Here is a 22,871-nt window from a genome sequence, read left to right as displayed (position 1 = left end):
GCCCTGGTCTTCATGTGGCTGTTTCTCATATCTGCTCTTAATAAAAGCCAAGAGCACGCTGAAAGCTCAGACTCAATGAAGGTGATCCTGCAGGAGGATAATAGAATGTGGTCCAGGTAGGTGGCTTTCTAGGGAGTTAGCTGAAAGCAAGGTTAGGGTATAGAATGCCCACTGGAGTGTATGCCCCAGGTGTCCATCCAAATCCAGTCCATCCTCTTCTTTCCCACTGCCAGCACCTTAGGGTGGGTCCTTGTAATTTTCTCTTCCTCCCTGGTCTGCCTCTACAGACCTCATTATCACCCCCATGCTCCCCAGGCTTAAAAATCCATCAGTGACCCAAGTGCTGGGATTTGGGATGAAATTGTTTGCTCTCAGCTTGGAATTTTTAGTTATTGTTTGAATTCTTTATAATGAGCATAGATAATAAAACGTAGGGTGATTTCATTTTATTTTTAAAAAATATGTTTTTATTGATTTCAGAGAGGAAAGGAGAAGGAGAGAGAAATAGAAACATCAGTGAGGAGAGAGAATCATCGATCAGCTGCCTCCTGCATGCCCCATACTGGGGCTTGAACCTGCAACCTGGGCATGTGCCCTGATGGGTAATTGAACTGTGACTTCCTGGTTCATACAACGACACTGAACCACTGAGCCATGCCAGCAGGCCTAGGTGACTTCATTTTAGAAAAAGAAAATCTGGATCAAGATGCCCAGATGTGCAAAGATGCTGATAGTGGTTAATGCTGGGTGGAGGGACTATGGTTGACTTCTTTGTTCTCTATACTTAAGTATATTCTTTAAAGTAAACATGCCTCTTTGCTGCTTTCATATCATCTAGCACCTTCCCACTTCTCCTTTGAGCTCTCACAGCTTCCTTTGCACAGGGACTACATTGATCAGGCATTACTGTGTTGCGAGCACGGTGCTAGGCACTTGTTAAAAATATCAATGTTACTGCATTGAACCCACGTGTTGATTCCATTCTAAGGATGGAGAAACTAAAATTACAGAGGAACTTACGTGGAGTGGCAGCCGTGATTTAGAACCCAGGCAATGTGAAGCCAGAGTGTGAATTTTTCCTTTTACCACCATCTCCTAGTTCGCACATTGGGTCTTTTATTTCTTTGTCAGCATAGTACTTGACATAGTCTAAGTGTTCAAGAAGTGTTTAGTTAAATAAAGGTATATTCTAAATATCACTTCTCAGATGGGATATTTTTGAAATGCTTATTGATTTTCCCCTCTCCCCTCATACCTTCCCCTCCCTCCACCACTCAGTTACCTTTGCCTCAATGGAGGATGAGGCAGAGTGGAAAGTGGAAATTGTGAGGACTTCCAGGCTTTGATCTTCAAAATTGCAGGCCCTGGGGGGAATGGGGTATGCTTCCAGGTTGAGAGTTGAGGCTTTGCTGGGCCTCAGAGGATGAGGCCCGAGCCCAGGCAGATCTCTGAGAACCAAGAGGGCATGGCTCTGAGGTGTGGGTCCAGGCCCCTGGCATCTAGATGGCTTCACAGAGAATCCCAAGCCCAGATAAGAGGTACAGAATCACTACTATGTCTTCCATCATGGCCAGGAACTCATGGTGCTATTTGGGCAAGAGAGAGGACCCTTTAGAGCAGTGGTCGCCAACCTTTCAGACCTCACAGACCACCAGTGGTCTGCGGACCACCGGCTGGCGGCCGATGCTTTCAAGGGTGCCCAGGTAACAGATAACATGGTGGATCGCATGGTACCCCCACTCTTAGCCTCAGCACTCTATAAGCCCCCTGTATCTTAAAAGTAAGTCTAGAGAAAGGGCAGGAACTGGAGAAAATTCAGGAATGATTGACTGAATTTCCACTACCAGTGGAATGAGGACTCAGAATGGAAGTGAAATAGCATTAAAGAAAATTAAAGTGTTATCTTACACGGAGTCGTTGGACCGAGACTTTTACTACCCTGCCCTTATCTGGGCATCTTCTTTGGGCCGGAGAGATATATTCCAAGGCTGCACTGACCTCTGAGCATGCCAGAGGAAGCCTGGAATTTCAGACCACCCACTGAGGGCAGGGAGGTCCTGAGGCTTTGGAACTCTGAAGAATGGCTGACATCCTAAGACAAAAGTTAAGGAGACTGATAAGTGTTCTCCGCACCTGGAAGGTCTGCTCACCTGTGTGTGCAGGTGGACTGAAGGCCCCCCTTGTAGGCAAACCCAGGTTTCCCCTTCCAGATCAGTCCTTGTGTACCCACCATGCTCACAGACAGGAACTTGATTTAGACCCACAATCCCTCACCATTGGCCATGACAAGAATGATCTTGTCCTGAAAAACTTTCAGAGCAGATGTGACTAGTTGCCCATGTCCACATCATTAGCGCCCCAGTGGACTGTCTCCTTCGGAGCAGCACTGCTCCCGGGGGGACCTTCAAGATGAGTGAGCCATGAAATGGTCCCCCCAGGGTGTAAAAAAGAGGGGGGTCAGCTGAATGAAGTTACTTACCAGTGACCCTTTACATTGGAGCCTATGCCTGTGAAGAACAGTGAGTTTGGCTTTGCCATGGTTGATGCTGCCCGAGCTTCAGCGGTGGAGAGGTGGGGTGATGGTGGTGGTGGTGGGGGGAGGCGGGAGGAAGAGAAGGGACAGTGCTAATGAACGAGCAGGACAGTGGACCGGAATTGGAAGGTCTGGTTCAAGTTTCAACTGTGCTGTTTCCAGCCTGAGCTGGGCAACCCACTTCTCCCCTTTGAACTTTGATGTCCTCGTTTGTTAGGCAATGCCCACCTCACACGGCTGTGGGGAGGCCTCTTGGGAAGCTCTCCATGGCTCTCCCTAAGGATCCCTCATTCTATTTCACGAGCAGCAGCCTCATCCAGTCTTAGCTGCAACCCCCTGTCACCTGTGAAAATCCTGTTACCCCATGAAAACGGTGTGAGTCAACGAAATTAGGATAAGGAGGGACTCGGAGCAGCCACTAGCGGTTCTGCAGCAGTTGGAAAGCAAGTGGCTTCTTGACTGCCAGGGAGCCCCGCGTGCCTCCCAGCTTCGTCGGTCCCGAGGCCGGTGCTGGGCCTCTGGGTTGAGCCCACAGCTTCTATAAAGACAGCTATCCCATACTTCAGGCAAACATTTATTATGCTCTCCCCCTGAAGTGTGGGGAAGTTGGTATTAGTTGTGGGGTTATTCAGAACAAATGAGCACTGGGCCTGGAATTCTTTTTGTTTTAGTTGGAATTTTCACAGCAAGAAAGCCACTGGGGCGACAACCTTTTCTGTACATTATCTCATTCAACCCTTAGGACACTTTGGTAAGACAAGCTAGGCGGGCATTACTTTATCTTTTTTTTCGTCATTGATTCCGGAGTGAGAGGAAGGGAGAGCGGGAGAGAGAGAGAGTGAGAGAGAAACATCGATCAGTTGCCTCCTGTACGTGCCCCGACTGGGATGGGGGAATGGAACCTGCAACCTCTGCCTTGACTGGGAATTGAACCCTAAACCCTTCAGCGCATGGATGACATTCTAACCAGTGAACAACATTGGCCAGGATTATTTTATCTTTTAAATATCTCTTTATTCTGTGCAGGATTATTTTCTTTTAAATATCTCTTTATCACCTTTGCCTGCTTCCTAGTCTAAACTACTTAATTTTTTTTTGTTAAGCTTTTTTTGAGGTATAACACATTTAGTAAAGTGAGCAAACCCTAGACAGACAGGTTGATGTGTTTTTATACCAGTTGAACCACCTCCCAGATGGAGATATAGAATGTTCCCAGCTTTATAGCAGGCTCCCTTCTCCTCCCTCATAGTCATCCCTCCCAAGGACAACAATTATTCTGGCCACCATCCATAGAGATTTCTTTTGCCTGTTTTTGAACTTCATATAAATAGAAACATACGGTGTACCCTCACTGCTGTTGTGAAATTCCCCCATGTGGTATCAGTAGGTTTTCTTTCTTTTTCTTTTTTATTGCTGTGCAATGTTCCACAGTGTGGATATTCCACCATTTATTTATTCATTCTGCAGTTGTTAGACAGTCGGGTTGTTTCCAGCATTCGGAGATTAGAAATAAAGCGCATGTCTTTTGGTGAGTCTTATTCTGGGTCATAGGGTGCCCTTATATTTAACCTTAATAGATAGTGCCAAATATTTTTTCCAAAGTGGTGTACTAATTTACATTCTCACCAGCAGTGTGTGAGAGCTCCAGTTGCTTCACATCCTCACCAGCCCTTGGTGTTGCCAGTCTTTTAACATTGTAGCTATTCTGATGGGTATGTAGTAGAATTTCATGGCGGTTGTACTTTGTGTTCCTCTGATGATGAATGATGTTGAGCATCCTTTCCTTTGTCAATGGCAAACCACTGTTAATGCTCTCACAGACTCATAACTGACCTCCCTGTTCTTGCTTTGAGCCTCTCCAATTCTGTCTGCCCGATACGTATGCGGCCAGTGTTGTTTGTTCCCAACATGCAAGTTAGGTCGTGTTACTCTCCTGCTTAAAACCCATCAGCAGCTTTCTCTTGTCCTTTGGATGAAGATCCAATCCTTGACCTGCCCCCACCTGCCCAGTACCACTGCCCATCTCTGCAGTAGCACCTAAGATCATCTTCCCCTTGTACTCTAGCCACTTGCTTTCTTTGGCATATGGGTTGTGTCCAGTTTTTAGCGATTACAAATAAACTCATGTGTTTCTCCTTCCCAGTATTCATCACATCCTGGTGTGACTGTTCGATTGACATCTGACTGTGCTACTACCAGGGGTGGGCAAACTTTTTGACTCGAGGGCCACAATGGGTTCTTAAACTGGACCGGAGGGCCGGAACAAAAGCATGGATGGAGTGTTTGTGTGAACTAATATAAATTCAAAGTAAACATCATTACATAAAAGGGTACGGTCTTTTTTTTTTTTTTTTAGTTTTATTCATTTCAAACGGGCTGAATCCGGCCCGCGGGCCATAGTTTGCCCATGGCTGTACTAGACTATGAGCTTCAAGAGAGCAAGCCTTACACTTGTCTTGCTCATTATTGTATCTCCAGTGCCTAATACAATAATACCCAACACACACAGTAAGTCCTCAATAAATATTTGTTGAATGAATACATATTCCCTGAGTTCACAAACAGAGAAGCTGGGGCTCTGAGAGGAAAGGTGCAGACCTGGGACTAGAAATCAGGCCTCTTGACTACTCAGTGCTCTTTTCACCACCATACCCCATTGCCTCTGATAAGACAAAGCACTTTTCCATCACTTTTGTATAATTCTAGTGTAAAGATGACTGCGTTATGATTGTTAGTATCAGCTCCCCACCATACTGTCAGCTCCTGGAGGGCAACAATGGTGTCTGTTGTGTTCACCCCCAGCTTGCCAGCACTCGTACAGTGCCTGGAATATCAGAGATCATTGTTAGTATAGACCCACATAAAGAAAAATGCCAATTTCTGCTAAAAGAAGATGCTCTGGGACTGTCCACACATTTTCTTTGTGCTGGGATTTTATGTGACTGATTATTGCTCAAATTAGGAAGCTCGTGTCTGGAAATCTGTCACAGGTTAAATGGCATTCACTGAAACCTCAAAAATCTAGGCCTTCCTCTGGTTGCACCTAGGCAAGTCGACTTTCATTTGCCCTCTTGGGGAAAAATTAGCTTGAGCCATGAAGGGTGGAAACAAGAGGACACTCCAAAGGCCACAGGGAACCTACCAAAGAGAATTAAGACTTTTCTCATTCTTGGCAAGCAAATTGATGCTGCTCATTGCAAATGGATCTTATTTGCTCACCGTCCAGTCTTATCTGCTCATCCGAGCAGGTCTTGCTGCCGTGCAGCTTGGCAGCAGATGGGTTCCAGGAATGGCAGCCCCGTGGAAGTAATAAAGCGGCGTTTCTTTTCCAATTGTCTCTCATTGAGGCCTCTCGGTGATTCGGATTGATTGTCCTGCAGCCCAATGCAGGGACCGACTGAGTGAGGTTTGTGTGGGATTTGTATCACTGTTGCGGGGTTGGTCCCGAGCTGCCCGGAAACACTGTCCTTTCCAGCCGGGGGTCAAGGCCTGTGTGTGGATGAGGTGAGGAGGCACTTTCAGGCCTGGAACCAGGCTTCTGGACTCCTGACACATTCCCAGGCCTGTGACGGTCTCCAACTCCCTGCCTCTGCCATGACCAGGGTGCCTTAGAATTCCCAGTGGCTTCAGGCTTTGTCTGCAGTGGGAGTGGCTCATCCATTCTCTGAGACCCATCTCTCCGGGAGTCTTCCTGTGGCCTGGCCTAAGCTCTGGGTGCCTACCTCTGTCCCAGGAGGAGAAGGTGGGTGAGGGGTATGGAGAAACAATAGCTCCTTAGTCCTGAGCTGTTTATCCATTTGTTTGTAGGAGCAGGGAGAGGCCGAGGTGCTGACAATGAAACTGGGGTCTGGCAGGGTACTTATTGCACACTCCCTCACACCACTAGCTAAGCCACCAGCCAGCGTCTGTGCTCAGCTCAGAACCCTCTGGCAAGTCCTGTGTTTAAAGAGCCAGGCCCCCCGGTTCCCAGGAACAAGGTCAGCCTTGTGTTCCCTCATTCCCTTTTCTTTCGATTTCTGTGAATTTTTAGTTTTCCTCCTGGTCCTGTCTCTTCTCTCCCCCACCTTCCACAGCCCCGTCCCTTCAGACCCATCTACCCCTCAACCCCATCCGACTGCCAATTGCAAAGGCCTGAAAAATAATGTGAAATAATATAGTTTATCACCCAGAGGCTGCTGACAGGCAGAGCGGCCACCTCTGAAAACAGGCAGGAGGCAGGGAGGGCGAGGAAATTATAGGCTGCACAAAGGAGAAAAAGTTAAAGTGAGAGCTCCATAAAAGAAAGTGGAACTATTATGCTGCAAAATGCCAACTCATTACAAAGCGGCCAAATAAGAGAGAAATACGGTGCTGCCTGTAATAGCAGTTTACAAGGGAACATTGTACAGCAACAGAAGAGACGCTGCTATAATTTGCTCTAACAACTCCAATTATCCCTTTTATTGATTTGGCAACACATTTAATAGGAGTAGCCACACCTCTTCTGTTACAAATCATTAAAGGTGTTGAACGGTGTAATTTTAAAATTGTCCTCCTACAGTTGTCAGTATGACAGCATAATTCCCCCTGATGTCGGCTGTGTAAACACCGAGGCACGGTCATTTCCCCCTTACAAGGCCAGAGATGTTGTCAGCCTGGGGTTTTTGTGTAGAAACATCCATTTAATACATATCTTTTTCCTCGACCGGCTCTCCTAATTGCAGCGAGGCTTGGTTTAGTGGTCTTTTTTTCCATTTCCCCTTTCCCTCTCATTCTTTCCCTCTCTTCTTCTGACGAGGCGGGGTGTGTGATGGGGATCGTGGAGGGAGGGAAATAAACAGTCTGTTTGGCCTTCTCTTTCTTCCCCAGGCAGCCTTAATTGCTACTTAAGTCTGGGCCCTGCACTTAACATCCCCAGGGCAGGCCCTGTGCGGTGCACACTCTCCTGAGGCCGCCTCACCGCCCCCACCCGAGGCTCCAGGAGCGACCAGAGCTCACGTGCTCTGCAGGCTGTGGCAGAGCCCAGCTGCCTGAGGGATGGAGGGAGAATGGGTGGGATCGAGTCAGTCAGGACAGGCCTGGGTTCAGGGTTGGGGTCGGGTTGAAGTGGGGGGCACGGGGAGTCAGAGTGTTGCAAGGGCTAGGGCCGATGGCCGGCCAGAGGATGCCCAGGCTGGGTGGTGTGGGGTAGGGAGAGGCCAGAGCGGAGGGATAGAGGGATGGGGGTGCAGGGAAGGTAAGCCCCTGCACTGGCCTGGCCTCTTCCTCATTTGTCCTGATGGAGTCTTTTGTGGGGTTATTCGCCCGGGGTTGGCCTCCTTCACCCACCCCCAGCTCAGGGGAGTTTTGCTCTTAGCTGCATCCCAGTGCCTACCTGTGAGGAGGCCCCAATAGATCTTTGTTAAATACAAACGTGTGAGGAAGGAGTCGGAGGAAAGTAGGTGACCAAAGGCTCAGGTGGTAGGAAGAGGCGAGGGCGGGCAGGTGACTGGTTGGGCGTCTGACCCTATACTGTTGGGTGGGGTTGTGTGGGTGGCTAGAGAGGGTCATGTCCTCCTTCTGTTACCCAAAGCCTCTCCAGTCTTGTGTGTGGGCTGTGTTATCTGGTTTTCAAGTCTGCCCAGGGCCACGCTCCTACTAGGAACCAGTGTCTAGGTGCCATGGGAGGAAAGGGGTGTACTTTCAGAAATTGGGGGTGTTTCCAGTTCCTTTCCAAATCCACCTCTGCAAAATCTTGGGCTTCCCCCAGCCCAACTTTTTTCCCTCTGTATCATGGAGCTAGGCCTAGAGCAGTGATGGCGAACCTATGACACGCGTGTCAGAGGTGACACGCAAACTCATTTTTTTGGTTGGTTTTCTTTGTTAAATGGCATTTTAATATATAAAATAAATATCAAAAATATAAGCCTTTGTTTTACTATGGTTGCAAATACCAAAAAATTTCTATATGTGACACAGCACCAGAGTTAGGGTTTTTCTTTTTCTTTTTTTTTTTTTTTAATATATTTTATTGATTTTTTACAGAGAGGAAGGGAGAGAGATAGAGAGTTAGAAACATCGCTGAGAGAGAAACATCGATCATCCGCCTCCTGCACATCTCCTACTGGGGATGTGCCCGCAACCCAGGTACATGCCCTTGACCAGAATCGAACCTGGGACCTCTCAGTCCGCAGGCTGATGCTCTATCCACTGAGCCAAACCGGTTTTGGCGAGTTAGGGTTTTTCAAAATGCTGACACGCCGAGCTCAAAAGGTTCGCCATCACTGGCCTAGAGGCTCGTTGAGGGGTTGGTACTTTAGGCGACTTCCAGTGGGCCAGGCCCCTGAGCAGATGAGAATGAAGGGGGCATCCTGGGAACACCGCTCTGTGACCTTGAGCTCCTACCCTACCACTGGAATTGGACCTCAGCTGCAGTAGGAGGGATTGAAGTTAGACCCAAAGAATGTTAGCTCTCAGAAGTGCATGGTTCCAGATTAGGTGACTGGGGACTTTCTTAGGGTCAGGAGAGACCCTTGCTCTTCACTGGGTGAGCTGAAGGGCTCTTGGTTTGGGGCAGGGACATGCTGACTTGGGCACAGCCATCAGCAAGAATCTGCAGGAGCTGGGTTCTTGGCCTTGGCTCCCAGGACAGTTGGAGGTGGGAAGCAGCTCCAGCAGCTGTCATCTCCCTGTCATCTGCAGACCTTGTTTGCCTTTGTCAGGGCCTGGCTCTTCCCTGAACCTGCTGTGCCCTCAAGGAGAAAGCTTGGCCACCCCCAAGCTTCACTCCTACATCCTTACAGTAGAAAGCTTGGAGTCTGCTGGGAGGAGGGCCTGGGAAGGGGTCTTTTTCTGTACTCCCACACAGGAGAGATGTTGGTGTGTGTGTGCATGCGTGCAATTCTTTGCTCTCGCTCTAAGCACTTCGGTGTGTCTCCACTCTGCCTTCCTCCATCTCGGCACCTCTTGGTTTCTCTTTGTGCCTTTCTCTCTGGCTCTCTTTTTGTGCTTCTTCCTTTCATATTTGTGTTTTTTGCTCACTGTATTGTAGTTGCCATTTCCATGCTTACTCTCTCTCACCAGACCATGAGCTCTGTGAGGGCAAAGATTGTCTTTTACTCTCTGTGCCTGCACATAGTAGGTGCCTAATCCATTTCTGTGGAATAAATGAGTAGATATCTGACTGTGACCCAGAATCCTTTTGTGTCTGTCTGCATCTTTCTGGGTCTCTGTGACTCTCTCAGTTTTGTGGTTCTGTGTGTAGCAACACCTGATTTATTCTCGGGTGTATGTGTATTTCATGGAGTATTTTCCCCCTCGTTGTCCATGTCTGTCTGCAGTTGTGTTGGTCTGCCTGAATGTCTCTCTGCATGTAGCCCACATCACTCTCCATGCCTGCCGGCTCTGGCATGGAGCTGTGTGCAAAGTAGGTATTCTCTTAGGGAATTCACGTTGGGGGAACTGGACTTCCAAGTCTGTGCCTCTCTCCATGTGGGTGAGCCCTCAGATTCTTCATTACAAGAGGCTGTGAGCACCTGAAACTGATCACCTCCTCCTCCACCTTGGATGGGGGTGAGCTGTGGTCCTCTCCATCTCGTCCTCTCACCATGACCCCAATCACAGCACCTGCCCTTCTCTAATTGGCCAGTGTCAGTGGAAGGGGGAAGGGAAGGCTGATGTCCAGGGAGGAAATCCCATTAGGAGAGCTGGAGCCAAGTTATTAGTGGTTAAGATGTAATTGGAGTTAGTGAATAATCTCACTCGATTCATCATGTATTTATGGCACACCCAGCTGTGTGACCTTGGGTGAGGTGCTTCACCTCTCTGATGAAATAAGACCTCAGTGTTTGCCAAGGACCGCTGGATTCCTGACATCCTGAGTCCCCGAAGTTGGAAGGAATCTCTCTCCGCTGCACATTGATCACTTGCTACTGCCTTTCTCCTGGGAGGCACTCATTACTTGCCTCTGACTTATTTCTGCAGTTGCCCAAGTTCCCCTCCTAAACTCTGCACTCTTTGAGGGCAGGGTCTTGTTTATACCCCCCATAGTTAAGTGCCTGGCACCCAGTGGGTGGTTGATCAGTTTTCTGAATGGATGATTGAATGATTCAATGGTATACTTAAGCAGCATACCATTTTTTTGGGGGGGGGGTGATCCTGCCCCTTTCTAGCTTGGTGAACTTAAGTGAGTTCCTCAGCCCTTTGTGCCTCTATTTCCTAATTAATAATATGCAAGTAATAATGGCTACGACACAAGAGTTTTGTGAAGATTAAATGCAATCATATGTATAGTTAAATCCCTAATACAGAGCTCAGCACTTAGCAGACCCTTCCTGTTCTGTTCCTAAATAAAGGGGCACTAAACCCTACAGGTATCAGAAGAAGAGAAATCAGTGTTGGGTGGGTTTTTTGGATTGAGGCTGGGGCTCATGGAATCTCTATTGGCGGGTTAGGCACGGCTGTCTCATGCCTTATGGGTTTTTGGCTGCTTTTTATCCCCCTACCCCCACCACCCCAACACAGACAAAGATAGATAGCAGGTGCTCAGAAAGCATTCGTTGAATTGATGAATAAAATGAAACCTATTTCTTTGCAGCTTAAGACAGCAGATCCTAGATTCAACTCCTTGACTGAAGCACCTGGGCTCTTTAAGAAATCCACTCCCCCTACTCCCCCCCCCCCCCCCCACACACATATTGATTCAGAATCTCTAGGTTTGGGCTCAGAATCTAATATTTTTTAAAAGCTGCCCAAGTGATTCTGATATGTGGACAATTTAGGATACCCTGGCTTAGGACATGACCAAGATTATATATATTTAATGCACATTTGAAAATAACTTACCTGGTTTTAAAATATAAACACTAAAATTTATTATTGGAACATTATTTATATAAATGTACCCTATGTTCCACTCCTGTGTCTCCTCAGCTACACTGTGTGTGTGGGCAGGGAGGGCATTTACAGGGTAACATTGGAGTCAGGTTGAGGAAGAATGACTGTTTAAGTGGGGCTTGTGTTGGGACTAGAGGGAGTGCTCAGCCTACGTCACAGATGTGAAGGGACAGAAAGGGAAAGCGAGCAGGCTGCAGGTTATTTGTAAACCTGGAACAGGTGACTGGCCCCCACCTCCTGGAGTCTCCCCTCCCCAGCTTCGGGAGGGGACACAGGAGCTGTAGAAAGCAGCTTTATCCCCCACATGATGGCTCAGCCCAGCCTCAATTTTCCAAAGAGTGAAGGGCAGAGGTAGGATAACTAAATAATAATAATAATAATAATAATAATAATAATAGTCTCTTTGTGGAGAGGAGTTTGTGTTTTTGACATCCTTAGTTTATTGTGTCTGCTATGCTTGTCATTACAAGGCGCTCAGGGCCTGCACATGCTGATCCCTTCTCTATAGGTGCTAACCCAATGCTGTAAGGTAAAGGTCATTATTATTTCCATTTTACAGATGGGGGGCGGGGGGCTGAGGATCAGATAGACTTACTTGAGATTACACAGCCAACAAGAGGTAGAGCTGTGAGGAATCCAGATTCCTCGACCCCAAGTCCCACGCTTTCCCCCCAGGCCTTCCCGGGAAAGGCCCCACGTCAGTGGGTTGGGGGAGTCACTGTGAATGTAGTTGAGCTCCAGTGGGGCTGCACCTGGCTGCGTCCTGATCACGGCCTTGGTTCCCTCCATTCACAGAGTGGCTCCAGCCCTCTGGACCACACCCCCATCCTTCTTCTGGGCCCTTATTCCTTCCCCCATCCTTTTCCTGAGTGGCTCCTCTTCAAGAGTGTGTTTGGTGCCCAAAGAGACTCCCCTGTCCCCACACCCTCGGCCCCTACCACCCTGTTTTATTGGCTTCATTCACTCATCTCTTCATCCACCAAAGCACTCAGCACAAGTCAGCCAGCTTGACCAGGTGCTGTGCTGGGCTCAGGCGTCCAGTGGTGAGGAAGGCCTGGCCCGGCCCTTTAGGAGCTGGAAGTAAGAGAGGACAGTCAATTTAATGCTGGCCCACTGGGATTAGCACTTGACAGGAGAGACAGGGCAGAAAAAGATGACCCCGCTACCACTTTGGCTCTATGAAAATTGGGCCTTTCATGCAGCCGGAACAGCTAAAAGTGGCCGCAGCATGGGGGTTCAGTGAGCACTCGGGGTGTCGGCTGTTTGGATTGCTCTAAGGGTGTCCAGCTGGTCAGTCACATGGGCTTCTGGCCTCCCTGGGTGGGAGGGGCCCCTCAGAATCTTCTTTTTTCTACCTTATTTTCGGGTCCCTTAAAGTGCTCTGTCCTTCCGGAAGGGCTGTGTTCTTTCCTAGAGTTCGGTCCCCCCACTGTGTGCTCACAGGCACGTGAGCACGTGCGTGTGAAAGAGCAGGGGAGAGGAGACGGAGCATGTGCTTCCCTCCCGTCTCAGCTTCCCTCCGTCGCTGGTCTTAGGCCAGAGGTTCTAGGCAGAGAGCCCCATCCTTGCTCTGCACAGGGCGCACAATGCCAAGTGGCCACAGCAGTCCCTGCCCTCAGAGAGCTTGCAGCCTGGTGGGTAAGAGAAGGTGAGCGCATTTTGCATGACCTGAGAGTTCTCACCAGAGCCTAGAAGAAGACGTCAGGGGAGGAGAGGCAGCAAGTGGAGGAGGAAAAAGGGAAGACCAAAGGAAGAAGTATGGGAAGGGCCAACAGCTGCACCACCCAGGAAAGTAGGGACCAGGGGCCCTTGGTAGGAGCAAGACTCATCCGCTCTCCCCCACCAATGACTGAGCCTCCAGTCCTGGAGGGAGGCTGGACCAAACCAGGACTAGGCTGTGTTCCCAGTGGGGGCAGCACAGGGGTGGTTGGGTGGGGGGGAGGGTGGGAGTGGGTTGCTGGGGTGGGGGGAGAGTTCTGAGGTCTTAAGGCCAGGGGGTTAAGCCGGCAGCAGAAAAGTTTGTTGTGTCAGCCCTTTCCTATCTGCCTCTCCTTCATCCAGTGCAGCACCCCCTCCCCAGATTCCCGCAATCCTCCTGCTCCTGTCCTGCTCCTCCTCCCTTTTCCATTTGGAAGAAGGAGGCTTGCTGTCTTTGTATTTTAACTGTAGCAAAAAGATTAAATTGTTTACGAGCCCGGGAGCCTCGGCTGGCTGGATGAGCTGGAAGAGACAAAGATAGACATTCTAATTCTCCCCTGTTCTCCGGGCCTCCGTCCCCCTGGCTGCTGCTAATTCTTTTATCTGCCCCCAACACTCCAGGCATTATGTGCATTCATAAAAAGGGGGGGGGAGTGGAGAGAGCCCTCGCCGGAGCCCGCAAAATTACTGTTCTCTGCTGCGGTTTCTCCGATAGCAATCTCTTGAATGCTGATTACTTTCCCCCCCCTCCCGTACCCCCTCCCCCTTCCCCAGCACCCAACATAAGTTGGTCTTTAACCCTTTATCTTTAGCAAGCAGAAAGACATGGAAAACATCTCACTCAGTGGGTGGAAAAAAAAAGCAAGGAAGGGGAGGGAGAGAGAGAGAAAAAAAAAAAACCGGCACAGAGAAGAATTACTGTTATCTCCCCACCAGAAGAGGAACAGCAGAGATAAGGGAGGCCTGAAGAATTAAAAGAATCGTAGCATTGGGGGCTCTAAATTCACGCCGAAGCTGGTTGTATTTGTCTGTCACGGGGGTTCATAATTTTCTGAGGTTGTTTTGATAGACTTATTGTGCGGACTGCATAGAAAACTCATCAGCATTTGTTGCCTCTGAGCATTATTGTCAGAGGTAACTGCGTGTCTATAGACTGGGGGAGATAATGGCTGAAGTAGAAAGCAGATAAAGCCAGGGCCCTTCTCATTAAGGGCTATCTCTGCCTCCGCAGACCGGCTGGGATTGAGTGACTGGGGCGGCAGCACAGGGCATACATTATGCCAGCAAAAGCAAAAGGCGGTGTCGTGACTGCGGGCAGCCCAGTGGGCCCCGGGCCTGCGGTGAATGCCAAGGCGGCCTCTGGCATCAGGGCCCCCATGCGTCAGCAGGAGTGAGAGCGGGGAGCCGGGGCGGGGGGGGGGGGGGGGTGCCCAGGCTCTCTGAGCTGGCTGCAGGGGTGGTTCTGTGGTTCCATCCCACCCTGCACAGCTGAGGTCAGAGTAGGGAGGGGATGTCTGAGGGCCTTGGCAAAGGAAGGCAGAGCAGTGTCTTCTGATTCTGGGGTCTTTCACCTCAGTCCAGGCCTCACACACAGAATCGTTGAGAGGATGAGCTTCCCATAACCCAGACCACTGTCCACGTGGCGATGTGGAGGCTCATGTCCTCTTAGCACCGAGGACTGTGAGTCTCCCTTCCTCCCTCCCCTTCTCCAGCACATTCTGTGGAATGCCCACGAGGAACCTGGCGCTGTGCAATGTCACGAGCACGTGTTGTGTGTCAACCCACTGGCCACCCTCTCCCCTCCATCTACCATGGAACCACTTCTTTCTGCCTCCGCTCAGACCCTCCTACTCCCAGGAAAACCAGCGAAGGGGAGTGGGTACATTTGGGCAGAAACTTGTAATATCCTCAAGCCCTGTAGTGACGGTGGAGGCCAGGTTCCGCAGCCTGGGCTCTGCGGCTTGGGACGCGGGCCTTTTTCTGACCCTTTTCCCACCTGTGAAATGGGGTAATGATGTAGTTTGCTTCATGGGATGGTTGCAAGGACTGATGAGATCGTTTATTTAGGAAGTTTCTTAGCAAAATGCCTGGACACATCGAGTTCTCAGTACACCTGCTGTTACCTTGACAATTACTGTTCCTTCAGTGACTCTGGGGACCCTAGTCATGGTATTGGATGGTAATACACCCTTCTGGCCCTTTGGGATTAGTGGAGAAGACGAATGCCTAATGTAAATTCCTACACACTGGCAATGTAATAGGTGTGCGTGAGAGAACTATAGGAGTTCAGAGGAGGGAGAAACTGACACTGTCCATGGGGGGGGGGGGAAGAGGGTCAGGGGGACAACCAAATCAAGGCCGGAAGATCAGAAAGCAGACAAAGTGGGGAAGGGCATTTCAAGCAGAGGGAACAGCCTACAGAGATGTGGAGATTAGGAGGAGTGAAGAATGAATGTTGAGTCAGGAGTTGAGTGTGTATATGGGGAGTGTGGGTGCGGGAGGTTGGGAAGGGCCTTAAATGATGGGCAGGAGACAGGGCTTCATCCAGTGTATCACTGGGAGAACCTGTGTTCCAGATAGCTTGAAATTCTCACCTCCTAGAAAGTTGGGCTCTGCCAATGATCACGCCCCTTATCGACCCCACTCTCATCAGCTGTCACAGCTCAATGAGAGGCTGATTCTTGATGGCAGGCATATCATCTCCCTGGACTCAGTTTTCTAATCTATAAAGTGGGACAGTATCGATCTCACAGAATTACTGTATGAATTAGCCAAGGATGGTGTAAAGTGCCTGGAGTGTTGTAGCCTTGAAACAAAAGCCAGTTCTCCCTTCCTCACCTCCCACCTTGTGTGCTGCCAGCATGCTGATTGGGGCCAGTGTACCCAGTACCTCTGTCCCTGCCCCCTGGGGAAGAACTCACCTGCAGGGCTCACCTTCCTTGAGGCCCTAGGTAGCTTCATGGGTTCGGTTAGATTGGGCGGAGGGGTAGACTTGGGCCATCCTGGTGGCCAGTGGGCTTTGAATGAGGAAGATGCCAGGGGCTGCTCAATCTAGTGGAGAAAATTCTGGCTGAGAATCAGAGGACTTGACTGAGCCATAGCTAACGGGCTGTGTCTGTGTCAAGTCACTGGCCCTCTTTGGGTTTCAGGTTTTTACCTATTACCAGGGCTCACCCATTTCTAAAGCCTGTGCTGGCTCCAATGGTCTGGAATTCTCGGAGGGAAGGGCCCAGGGTCCGCAGCAAAGGTCTGTAACCCTCTTCCTTGTTGCAATGAGGGGGGCTGCAGGGAAGCCTGTAGGGCTTTCAGCACAGCCCCGCCCCCCTGGCCGGGAGACTGCTCCCTCCAGGGATTTACAATGGGCTGAATTCATTTGCATGACAAAATTGGCTCGGGTATCCAAGTGTTGCAGGAAGACAAGTGTAACATTGGGCAGAACAAGCAGCCAGGAGGAAGGTTAGCGCAGACAATGAGGGAACAGGCTGCTAGCCCACCTGCTGCCTCTGCCGGCCTTTCATTTGCAGGCATGAGGGGCTGCCTCGGGCCTGTGTCAGGGGCAGGCAAAGAGAAGTCCCCAGGCCTGGGTGATGGAGGCTTGCCCAAGGATCTGGATTTGGGGCGACTCCTGCTTCCAGAGTCTTCCCATTATTAGGGTGAGGTTTCCTTTGCTATTTCTATGCCTCCACCCTTTAAATGGCTGCAAGGTTATCTCCCCACTCTTAGGTCTTGATAACAGAAGCACTTTCTGAACTGCTATTCATGCACTTGTCCACTCATTCACTTATCCACTCACTCATTCATCCATTCACTCACTCATCCATACATCCACTATCTACCCATCTACCTGCCCATCCATCCATCCATCCATCCATCCATCCATCCATCCATCCACCTGTCTGTCCATCTGTCCATCCGTCCATCCATTCATCCATCCATTCTTCCTTTCATCTATCCATCCGTCCATCCATTCTTCCTTCCATCCATCCATCCATCCATCCATCCATCCATCCATCCACTCATCCATTTATCTTTCCACATGCCCACCCACCCATACACTCACCCATTTACTATTTCATTTATACACCCATTTGCACCCATCCGTCCTTTCATACACCCACCCATCTACTTATATACTTATCCGCATCCACCCACCAATCCACTCATTAACTTGCCTATGCACCCTGTCATCTCTCTAAAACCAGATATTTGACACTTTTAATGTAGCAGGTACAGTTCCAGACACTTCTCTGTGTCTCAGCTTCCTCTTCTGTAAAACAGGGATAATAATAGTATCTACCCCATCTCTACCTCATGGGGAAGTGCTACATGTTTTCTACTGTGAATTTATTAGGCACTGGGGACCTTAAGGTACTGCCTCGGATGAAATCATAGGCTTCTGGGGGGTGGGGAGATACCAGAAAACTGGTGTTACAGTTCTATGTGGGATGTGCAATAGGGAAATATAAGGGACGGTGGGGAAAGAGGCCAGAGATAGGGCATCCTATCTCATTTGGGAGACTGCTTGGAGGTAGGAAGGGACAGGAAGCACTGTTGTTAGTTTCCCTGTGTTACGGAGGAGGAAAATGAGGCTCAGGAATGTTAAAGGACTGCCCCTGACCGCTCTGCCGCAGAGATTCGCCAGGACTGAACGCTGTGTCTTCTGATTTGGGGACAGCCCATTGACCTGGGCCATGCACTCCCTGTCTCCTCCAGCACCAAGATGAGGCTGCTTAAAAGCTTTTTTACTCTCAGGTAGCATTAGTAGCATCATGCTGCTCCCATCTCTAGAGGAAGAGAATGGCTGAGCTCTAAGGGGCCACACCCTGAGCCCTGGCCTGGGCCTTTTCTGAGCCCCTCGCTTAAAGTAAAGAGAGACAATGACCAGATGAGATGGGCCAGCTCATGGAACTGGGGTGGGGTGGCCATTGGAACTGAGTTCCTGGCTATGCTATGGGAGGTGTCAAGGACATTGGGCCTCAGCATAGAATGCAGACTCTGCTTAATCCTAAACCTGAGGGTCAGCTGGAGCACAAGTCCGAGATGCGCTCCATGCAGCCCCAAGGGGTAGAAAAGGACAAACTCAGGGAAGCCACAGGGGAGTACATTTGATTGTTCATCTTTATAAGGATCAGTTTCTAACTCGCAAAACTGCTCCTGGTGAAGCAGTCACTCCTTGTCACTAAAAATTCTAAAATATGAGAGGCAGCAGAGTGTAGCAGAAGGATGGTGGCCTTTGGAGAGTTTCTGGCCTGGGTTCAAATTCCGCTATCACCTAAAACTCTCTGTGAGACCTCAGGCTGGTCGCTGAACTTCTCTGAGGCTAGTCTGAACCATAAATCCCCATCACAATATTTTGTGAGAATTAAGTCATAATCACCAATACTTAGGCTCAGTGAGTCTTCCTCACAACAAACTTATGAGATAGTCTGTTAGGGTTTGTTTTTGTTTTTTAAGGAACTTTATTTTTGGATAATTTTAGGTTCATCGAAAAGTTGTAAAGATAGCACCAACAGTTCCCATAAAACCAGTTTTTCCTGTGGTTAACATCTTATATAAGCACAGTTAAAAACAGTGGCACATCAGGTCCTTTCATTTTTTAATGATCGCCACCTCACAGATGAGGCACAGAGAAGCGGAGTGTCTAGCCCTGTAGCACACTGCATTATGGCATAACTTGAAATACTGTATGTGAAAAAGCCTATTAGAATGCCTGGCATCAATTTCGCTCCCATCCCAGAAAAGCCGGGCTGAGCCTGGGTTCCACTCTCCCTCCTTCTAAGAGGCCCTAGCAGGCCGGATCCCAGCCTGTCCAGCTGTGTCCGCTGCTCTGCAGGATCAGAGCAAAGGGCCACCAGAGAGAAACCCTTGGAGAACACTCTGCAAAGAGCAGAGATTAATGGAGCAGCAATGGATCCCCGAAGTTCTGTCTAGGATGGCTGTCTTATCAGTGCTTATCAGCAGGCACACAGTAGGTGCTCAGTAAGGATTATTGAATAAACAAGTGAACGAATGAGGTAGAGGGCATTCCGCTTTGTGTAGGGGATTGAGTTTAGGCACATACAGCAGCTTTTCCAAATCTAAAACTCTGGCATTCAAACATGGCTAGGGTCCTCCCTCAATATACCCTCTCCCCTTCCCTTGAGAAATTAGAATCACTGCTCTGGGTCCTGCATACAGTAGATCTTCAATGGATGATGCCGATGCCGATATTTGTACCCACATTTTTCTTTGGTCTCAATTTCATCTCCACTTATCTACATTTTATTTTACCCTGTTGTGTGTTTTTTTGCAAGCTGCCTCAAATCCTTGAGGTGAGAGAGAGAGAGAGAGAGAGAGAGAGAGAGAGAGAGAGAGAGAGATCATGGTAAATAAAGAACCTCATGAGTCAATCCCTGCTGGTGGCATGTGTTGAAGGTGAGTTGGGTGGTTGGTCCCCCACCTCAAGATGGTCCCCCATTGAAAGGATCTCAGGGGCCTTTCTTTAGAGCAGGGGTGGGGAACGTCTGGCCCGTGGGCTGTATAAGGCCCACAGAATCACTTGGTCTGGCCTGGCCAAGGCATTAGGAGGGAGTTAATTAAACGTTTGACTAAATATAGCAGGCTAATTTTTAAGTGATAATTTTCTATGGCCTGCAAATGATGTTATAAATGTCCAAATGGCCCTTGGCAGAAAAAAGGTTCCCCACCCCTGTCTTAGAGGCTTCCTTCTGAAGCAGCCCTTCGTTCATTTAGTTCCTTAGCCAAAAAACGTGCTGAGCGCCCTCTGTGCCAGCTCTTTCTTGAGCTGCTCTGATGAAATGCGGAGCCTCTGCTTTCCAGAGCTCAGCTCTTGGTGGAGGGGTCAGCGGGGGACATAGCTGGTGACCGCAAGTGTGGGAAGAGTCTCTGGGGACCCGGCAGGGGGAACTTCAGTAGGGGACCCTCCCTGCACCCCCCACAATCTCACACTTGGAACCTCCTCCCCACTTCTCTCCTTTGAAGTCCTTTTCATCCTTCAAGGCTAAACTCTAACATCACCTCCCTCATCTCCTGTTCCCTCGGCAGCCCCCAGCACTCTCTATCCCACAGTGTATGTCAGCCTAAGCTAGGCACTCCCCGGCTTCGGTGGGCATGTGAGTCTGGCTCCCCCATGAGACTGTGAGAGCCCCTGAAACAGGATCAGCTCCTCTTAGCTCCTCCCCAGCACCCAGCACAGTCCCCAGCATGAGAGAAGCCACGGACAATGTCCTGCTCCATCCAGAACTGGGTGCCTCCAATGCAGACCAGGACGTGGGTTCAACTCCTGGTGGCAGGTGGGCCAGCCTGGTCTCAGGTGACTCGGTTATGGGGTGGGAGTGAGTGAAGAGGACACACCTCTTCTGTGGTGACCCACAGCGCCCCTGTAGTGGGTTGAATTGTGTTCCCGCAATAGACTACTACAGCCCTTTCTCACTGTCATGTTTCCTCTCCCACCAGCACGACTTTTTGGTAGCCTTTTAGAACTACAAGAGGGCGCCCCCCCAATCCTCACCTCTCGATGCAGGGACTCTGCAGGGAAATCTCATGAGCAAGGCTGCCACCCAGATGCTGGTGACTCCCAGCATGCCCTTCTCTGGGCCTCAGTTTCCCGATCTGTATGGGGAGTTGGACAAGTTGATTTTTAAGGCCTTTTCTAGCTCTGAGAGTATATGTGTCTAAAAGGCAGCCTTTTTTTTTTTTTTTTTTTAACCTTTCTTGTTTCTGCAACTTGGTGGTGGTAGTTGGAGGGTTTTTGTTACTGTTTTATTATGAAAAATTTCAAGTGTTAAAAACTAGAGAGTAGTTTATGAATCCCAAGTACCTATCACTCAGTGACAATTATCAGCTTTGTTGATCTTATTTCATCTGCCCCTTCTTCTTTTTCTTCTTTTCTTTGCTGGGGTAGTTGAAAGCAAATCCCAGATAGTAGGCCATTTCATCTAGATATACTTCAGTGTGTATCTCTCTGATAACTGACCATGCTGTGATCACACCTAACAAAATGAACAGTACTCCTGGTGATGAATATCATCTGACACTCCATCTCCCTTCAAATCCGCCTTTAAATCTGTCTTGGACCCGAGCTCTGAGGATGAGTGGAGGCCATGTGGCAAGGGGGGCTCTCTGTGCTAAAGCTTTGGAGCCACAAGAGAGTGATGGGTGAATGCCTGTAGATTTGAGGGAGTTACTTTGCTTTGTGGGCCCTTAGTTTCTTCCTATGCCAAAGGTATTTCCCTCTGCCAAGGCTGTTGGGAGAATTGAATGAAATTATACACTGAGTGGCCAGATTATTATGACCACCCCATCAGTACTTCATTGGGCCACCTTTTGCCTTCAATACTGTGGCTATTCTTCTTGGCATTGACTCCACGAGATGTTGAAAGGTGATGCGAGGAATCTGACACCATGCCTGATGAATAGCACTGTCCAGTTCTGTGAGATTTGATGGTTGTGGAACCAGCTGCCTGATGGCTCTTTTATCTTCGTCCCACAAATGCTCAATTGTATTGAGATCTGGTGATTGTGGGGGCCACCTAAGCAAGGTAAAGTCCCCCTCATGTTCTTGAAACCACTCCTGCACAATATGAACGAGCACTGTGGCATGGCGCATTGTCTTGTTGGAAGAAGCCATCTCCATTGGGATATGCCATCAACATGATAGGATGAACTTGATCAGCAACAATACTTAGGTATGTTGTGCTATTCAGACATTTATAATGATCTGGCCCTCTAGCAACTTCAGCGGGAAATTATAGTTAATTTGCCTACAAACATCAGGTGGTCATAATAATCTGGCCACTCAGTGTATATTTTCAAGTACCAGGTGCATGGTGGGGACCTGGTAAATGATGATGATCATGCTTTCAGAGGAAACTGAAGTTCAGAGGGTGATGTGCCCAAGTTCACACAGCTCAGAAGCTGGGATGGAAGCATAGGTCGTCTGAGTGCACTGGGATAGCCATTCAACACAGCTCCTCTCACCCCCTCAAATCCTGCCCCTGCCCACCACCACCCCACATTACAAATGGAAATGACACAGAAGGTGACTTCAATAGGGTTTCTGATTTTTGACAACCAGTGGGTCAGTTATGGTGCTGAGGGCTCAGCAAGTGAAGGGACACTAGCTGTCTTGGCTCCAAGAGACGTAGAACAAGATCTTTCCCCTCCCTGGGCCTCAGTTTCTCCATCTGTACCAGGAGGTCATTGACCTCCACATGGTCTCTGAGACCTCTTCCAGTCCTGCTTTGCTTTTGTCAGGGTTAGTAACCCTGGGAATGTGGCAGATAGTTGAGGCTGATAAAGTGGGGGGAGTTCACAGCTGTCTAAGACTCCAGGCTATAGGACAGTATGGGGTGAGGGAGGACATCCTGTACTGAGGAGCAAGGATGGGGTGGCCCAGCTCAGAAGAATGGAAGCTCCCCCTGCTTCCTGGATTTAGGCCCCTGAAACGGGGGCCTTGCACATTATACGTACCATGTAGGTAGAATACAAAGTTCCATCGACATAATGGATGAACAACTAGGTAGAAAATTAGCAAGAACATAGGAGACTTGAAAATCACTATAAACCAACGAGGCCTCACAGGCGCGATTTCCTAATAGTGATCTAATAGCAGACTCCACCCAACATTCCTCTCAAGCGCTCAATAGAATGTTCTCCAGGAGACACCACATCTTAAGTCACAAAACAAGTCTCAAGATGTTTAAAAGGATCAAAAACATACGAAGTATGTTCTCTCATAACAGTGGAATGAAACTAGAAATTAAGAGCAGGAGGAAAGGAAAATTCT

The sequence above is a fragment of the Myotis daubentonii genome, chromosome 16 (genome assembly GCF_963259705.1).
Source record: "Myotis daubentonii chromosome 16, mMyoDau2.1, whole genome shotgun sequence".
Classification (NCBI taxonomy): domain Eukaryota; kingdom Metazoa; phylum Chordata; class Mammalia; order Chiroptera; family Vespertilionidae; genus Myotis; species Myotis daubentonii.
This window is presented reverse-complemented; position numbering follows the sequence as displayed.